Raw genomic sequence first — 6,697 nt, 5'->3', positions numbered from 1 at the left:
GTGGCCACTGTATCATTTAAACCTACATGCACTCACGCCAGAGCAGGTGTCTTGAATCCCCGGAGCACTAATACTGCACACGTCGGCGAGGATACACCACAGCTGCTTTTCTCTTTAAACCATACTATAATCAGAGTAAACGACCCCTAGCAAACCCTGCTGAGGGCTTGCAGTTTGCACAGTCCGAGTTCCCTGCAACTCCGTCTGACTCCAACGGGACGTGCTCCCAAGTAAGCGCGTTTAGCACTGCGGTGCTCGTTTGCCTGGTGATTTGCAATGGTCGGTGCTCGGCGATATTGCGCCCAGCTGGGCTTGTTTACGGAGCTCGGGCCTCCTCATGGAGTTGCTGGCTAAGTGACGGGTCTCCTGAACTTCTCAGGTATCCCGGTTCCCCAGGGAGCATCATAATCGCTGCCACGCGGGGGTAACGTTACAAGGGCAAACTCCCGGTCCCGGGAGCCGAGGGCAGCAATTCCACGTGGCTGGAAAGAAGGGGCAAGATCCGGCTACGTAGCAACCGGGAAAGGTGCAAAGCGTGCGACACGTTTCAACTACCGGCTCCGGGTTCCTTCGGCCCCAAGTGGGAGGGGAGCGCCGAAAGAACCCGCCGCCTTTTTCCTGCTCCCGCGGCGGGCTTTGCACTTTCTTTCCCGTTCTCTCCCCAGCTCCGGTTCCTGCCCGTTTCCTAAATTTTCCTTTCGCCCAAGTCCTGCCAACTGCGAAAGTAAAACGCGAGGAACCGTAGGACGGGGGGTGGGTGGATGGGTTGGAGAGCGCCGCGCAGGAGACGCTCCTCCTCCCTATTCTTGCCCCCCCTTCCTTCTCCCCCCCCTCTTTTTTCTTTCTTTCTTGCTGCGTCTGTTTGTACTTTAGCTGATCCACTAATCCCCTGAGAAAGCCTATTTGCAGTGAAGAGTATCTGTAGGGGGCGAGGCTGGTCCATGTGGGTTTGTGTCATTGGTTTGCAAAGAGAGACCCCGCCTATTGCCCAAAAAGAAAAAAAAAGGGAGGGAGAGAGGGAGAGAGAGAGACCCTACCTCTCCTAGCACAACGGAGGAGGAAGAAACGGAGTCGGGAGGGGGAGGATTCACCCTCCCCTTTTCTTTTTCTTTTTTGCTGGAGGAGCCCCAGCCAAAGACTTCTTTAAAAAAAAACACAAAGCCGGGAAAAGAATCCAAGTTGCCATTCGATTCTCCCCCTCCCCCTCCATCCTCACTTGGAGTAGCGGCCGGAGCTGGGCGAAGGAGAGGATTAAGTTTTTTTTTTGTGGGGGGCGGCGTGTGCGTGCGTGTCTCATTTTAAGGTGGATCTTTGGCACCAGGAGCCCCGGCGCGGGGAATAATAATCAAAAGAGCGAGCGAGCGCGAGCGGGGAGCCAGCGGAGGCGATCGATCAAGGGGGGGAAGATGCGGCGCTGAGAGCCCAGGCGGCGGCTTTCGCCCAAGTAGGGGGGCGGGCTGCTCCCGGTGGACCTTCGGAGCCCGACGACGAGGTAAGCGGGGCGGGCAGGCAGGCGGCGAAGGGCAGCCGAAGCGAGCCCCCCCCCCAACTGGTTCTCTCGGCTGGGCTCGGAGTCTCGCTCTCCCCGCTCAGAACCTACCTGCAATCCTCGTAATGTTTGCGCCCGTGCTAGTGTCCAAGTGCTTTCGCTTCACTGCGCCATCCAGGGAAAGGGGGGGGGCGGGAGAAGGACAAGGGGAAGCTTGAAATGTGAGGACATCTTTGGTCAGACCTCACCCCCTCCGGCCGGCTTTAATCAGTCTGCGGAGCCCCTTTCCATCCAACTCTCGCCGCCGCGATGGTGCCTGTTTAGGGCGAATGCCGCTTTCCCTGTCCCCCATTCACCCAGCGCGATGGAAAGGTGTGTGTGTATGGATTTGTCGAAAAGGCTTTCCGATCCAGGTTTGTGCTTAAGCGCGCGCGCGTGTTGCGTTGTGTGGATGTTTCGCCTTCCTCTCACCCACCTTCCCATTCGCACAGTCTCATTAAAAAATTTTTTTTTCTCTTTTGGGGAGGGGTGGTGGCGGCAAGATTGCACTGGCTTTCCAGAGCCAAAGTGGGGCAGATCGGAACAAGTGGATCGCTTGCCTCTCCCTGTCCCCGCTTTCCAAACAAACCTCCAAAACCGAGAATCTGAGAAAAAGAGCCGATATTTTGTTGTTGCTGCTGCTGTTGCATGGTGGAAGGGCGAAAAGCTGACGGCGGAGGAGGAAAGCGGCGGAAGGAGGGGGCTGGAGAGGGGGAGAAAATGACAATAAGTTGCTGCCCGCCTTCTTCATCCTTTAAAAATCCCCCTCCCCCCCACCCGCTTAGGCGGAGAGTAAGTGAGAGACGTTAAATGAGGTGAAGTGGAAATCTTTTGTTTTGCTGGGCTCTGCATTGTTTACTTAGTGCTGAGTGTGATGGACAACATCTGCCAGCAGATTAGCAGGGTAACCCACGGTTTGCAGCGCTGCCAAAGTCTCGGCCAAGACGAGGGAGCGGGGAGGGGGCATCAAGGGGGGTGGAGGGAGAGAGGCAGGCAGACATTGCACGCCGCCCAGCCCGGGGACTTCCTCCTCCTCAGGCTGCCCAGAGCCGACTCGGGGGCCCTGCGCACTTCCCCCTCCTGCTCCGTGCCGCTGTACTTGAATGCAAGCCGGAGAAAGTTTTCCTACTGCTGGAAGTGGCGATAAGGGGAAACGATTGCAAGAGGGTGGGCGGCTGGGTGGGATCCGTCTCGACCCTCTTCCTCCCCTTCCACACACGCACACCCCTCCTCCCTTTCTCTCTTCCCCTTTCTCTTTTTAAACTACTTTGGAGATCTGCAGCGAGGCGGGTGGGGGTGGGGCTCGGGACGGGCGTGGAAGGCGCTTTATTGATTTTGTGGGCAAAACGAAAGCGGGATCCGCCAGAGCCTTGCAGAGCAAACAGTTGCAGAGCGATGTGGGCTTGGGGAGAAAGGGTGGAAATGAGCAACGCCGGGAAAATCCGGATGGGTCTCGGAGGCGCTTCGGGAACCGGGGGCGGGGGCTTGCGAGCAAGGCATCACCATCTGTGGAGAGGGCTGCTTTGCGTGGAGATTTTAAAAGCCCTTTCTTTCCTGGGGAAGCATTCTGCTTAGTTTCATTGTGACGTTTGCATAGTGGCCGTGCAGGGTGTGTGTGTGTCTTACTACCCCTCACGAGAAAGCGGATTTTTTCTCTCTTCTCGCAGCCCAAGCTACATAACCAGAGCTCGATTTGTTTTTCGGCCATTCGGTTGCAAAAATTAATAATGATGAAGTAATGTCCCCTACCGAGCTGCCAGAGAGGATGTTTACATACCATATTGCTAATAACGGCTGCTGGGTTTTTTGTGGTTTTTTGGGGGGAGGGGAGGACCTGATTTTGATTGTTCGCATACTTTGTATGGATCTCCTCCTCCCTTTCCCTGCCTGCCCCACCTCTTGAAACACAGAGAGCAGTACATAATAAACATCATTTGGCTCCTTTTAAAATGGAAAATTTCAAAGTGAGGTGCTGTGTCTCCAAGAATGAAATGGCCGAGGGTTGTGGAAAGGTGTTGCCATCTGCGGAGATAAGCAGAGAAATATCAATGTGTAAACCAGCTCCTTAGCAACTCCTGTGGACACACAGTTTCTCTACCTATCACTCTGCTGCTGGTCAGGCAAGACATTTTCAGGGATAAATAAGATGTTTACATCTGACCCTTTAACTTGTAACTTGTTTTCCTTTCCTCTTGACCAACTTTTTGGTATAAAATTGTCTCCTTTCCAAATACTATTTACACACATCACATGATTACACCAAGATGCTTTATGTTGTGTCTAAATATTGATTCAGTATACATCTGTGTCAGGAAATCAAATCTCTTATAGTTCTTGTGGAATGTGATATAGTGGAGCCCCCTCCCACAAAAACAAACAAACCCCTATTGGGTTTATAACTTTAACATTTTAGGGGGGGTGTCATTATTTTTAAAAAAGACTCATCTATTTTTTCAAAAAATATCAGCGTAATTGTGTAGATTAAAGCTTATTACTTAGTGTGATTCATCCATGAAGAGTGTTCTTTGGCCCAAACCTAGCTTGGCAGGTGGTTAAAAAAATCTATTTCAGGGTAAGTTTGCCCCTTTAAAAAAAAGCAAAACAAAATGTGGATTTCGTGTAAAGTATTTCAGTTGATACCATATTGTGCATAAGATATGAGAAACACAACAAAAGAGTAACTTTTAAGCTGATAGTTTTTCTTTAAGTTAATTACAACCAATAAATGTGCATAAAGATTAATGAAGGTATAGCCAGGTGCTCTTGATCAAGTGTAATAGGGACACAAAAAAATAATAAAGCAACTATATTTTTGCAATGGATGCCTTCTATACTTCGAGCATATTTTCTTATTTTTTAGAATTCAGAGAGAGAGGCAAGGTTAGTTGTTTGGTCTTTATATCTTGTCTTTGCTGCTGTTGGTAGTGTTGATGAATATTTGGGGAAACAGTCCATGCTGTTAGAACGAGTAGATTTTGCAATTTCAGCTAACTGGATCTAAGCTTCCAAGGATTTAAGTAGGACTGCATTCAGATGTTACTTTTTTTTATGTATCAAGCTCATATACCACCCTTCATCTAAGGATCACAGGGCAGTTTACAGTATAAAGGACAAACATACACAACACAATAACAAACAAAACGGTACACACACACACACACACACACCAGACTTTATTCTTTCTTCCCAACTTTTCCAACCTGTTATTTTTATGTGATCTTTCACCATAGCTGCCAAGTTATCCCTTTTTTACAGGGATTTTCCCTTATGCTGAATAGGCTTCCTCGCGAGAAAAGTGAAAACTTGGCAGCTATGTCTTTCACATAAAAAAGATTTCCACTTCTGGAAATCTGGTGGAATCTAGTGAAAGTTTATTGCTAGTTTTTGTGTTGTAAACATTTTTTCCCCTGGAAACAACTCTTTAAACACAGAACCACAGGAGTTTTGAGTTGTAAGTTTCCCATGGTTTTCATGAATCACACCCCCACTGCTCACGTAATGAAATTTTGGGTGGTGCTTTTGGTATACCATGGGGTCAATCATGAGGGAGCAAGTGCATGTGTGTTTGTGTGTGTGTGTGTAAAGGGTGGAGGAGTGGCAGCCTCTCTGATGACATTCATGCCTGGTGTGATTGAAATTTAGTGCAACATGGTATTATATCAGTTGGAAAGCCACAGTTCCATAGTGCAACAGGTTCTGCAGTGTAAAAGGAACGTTAGAAATCAGGACAGAAGTGGTAGCATTATAACTAGTAAAACTGATATTAAAGAATCCTATGTCTGAATGCAGCCTAGATCTTGATCGCATGCATGATGTGCTTGTATTAGTGAATGTTGGTTAGAAAAAATAGGTTTTTTTAATGCATTGAAGGATGATGGTGTAAGCTACTTCAAAAAGGTAAACCAAAAATGGTTGCATTTTAAGAGTTTGTTCAGAATACAGTAGTGTCATACTTCAGAGCTGATAGTATTCCAGGCGTTTCATTTCTATAACTGATTCGTAAAATTCTATTTTTGACAGTTTGTAGATGTGGTTTTCAGCTCTTTTATAAAAGCACATAAATTTTCCAACTGTGGAGCTGGTGAGTGATTTTTTTTGATAGACACAACCTGCAGTTCAGAATACAATATAATCTGCATGCAACATATTTTCTTCAGTAACTTCTTATTCCATCTCAAATTGACCAAAAAAAGGGAGTTGTCATGGTAGGCAAAATAGTGTTTATGAAACGTCTTACTAAGGGGAAAAATGCATTGCCGCAACTCTTAGTTATATATTAAGAGTTTGGACTGTGTGGAAATATTAATAAATCTGTGAATGTTCATAAGTGAAAATTAGACAACTGCTTCTGTCTCTATCTTTTGGAAATACTTCCATAAAAAAAATCATATGGATCATGCAGCTACCATGACCCCATGAAACATTTCTTACATCATGATACAGAGACTGGATAATGAATGCAGTTGTGAAAAATTATGATTTTGAAAGCATCATTGAACTGGAAGCTTCAGAATATGAAAACACATGAATATAGAGCCAAACTGGTGGTGGTTTGGTTCAGGTTCACTCACAACAGACGTGGTTCAAACTAGAATGGGTTTCGTAATATGTTTCATCTGACTGAATTGGTTTACGTGACAGTGTAATGCAAATATTCATAATCTCAGACTGTTTGATCCTGGATTATTATTTATTTCTGAAACAAAAGATATCGGTTTCAAAGTAAGTTGCGGTTCCTGACCATTGGCCATGCTGGCTGTGGCTGTTGGACGTTGTAGTCAAACAACACCTGCGGGTGTTTCCCATTTCCCTGATGGGAAAAGTTAAAACGTTTAAGACTGCGATCCCATAACCCTTAACCCACCTTGGTTTTCGCCAGAAGTGTTAGATTACAGTTCCCATCAACCCCAGCCAGCATGGCCAGTCCAGGCATAGGCACACTCGGCCCTCCAGATTTTTTGGGGGGGACTACAACTCCCATGATCCCTAGCTAACAGGACCAGTGGTCAGGGATGATGGGAATTGTAGTCCCAAAACACCTGGAGGGCTGAGTTTGCCTATGCCTGGTATAGTCCAAAACATCTGGAGGGCATCATGTTGAGGGAAGTTGCTGTATATGTTCACCTGGTAGTATGTTTCACTGAACTCCTTAGGCCTTGCTCCTGAATA

The 6,697-nt window shown here is 47.3% G+C and overlaps 1 protein-coding gene across 6 annotated transcripts in view; it reads left to right on the top strand.

Moving 5' to 3' along the window:
- The first annotated feature begins 826 nt into the window (after positions 1-826).
- CTBP2 (C-terminal binding protein 2) overlaps positions 827-6,697 on the top strand; it is a 225,848-nt gene continuing 219,977 nt past the window's right edge. For 2 of the 6 annotated variants that reach the window (XR_004693873.2, XM_035137562.2), the window contains exon 1: positions 827-1,492. The gene's annotated coding sequence lies outside the window, so the exon portion shown is untranslated. Of the gene's footprint in view, positions 1,493-1,514; positions 1,903-6,697 lie in introns of those variants that run through there. The other 4 variants (XM_035137550.2, XM_035137563.2, XM_035137553.2 and 1 more) reach the window with 4 other exon arrangements.

This window comes from Zootoca vivipara, chromosome 5, assembly GCF_963506605.1.
Source record: "Zootoca vivipara chromosome 5, rZooViv1.1, whole genome shotgun sequence".
In the NCBI taxonomy this organism is placed as follows: domain Eukaryota; kingdom Metazoa; phylum Chordata; class Lepidosauria; order Squamata; family Lacertidae; genus Zootoca; species Zootoca vivipara.
This window is presented reverse-complemented; position numbering and strand designations above follow the sequence as displayed.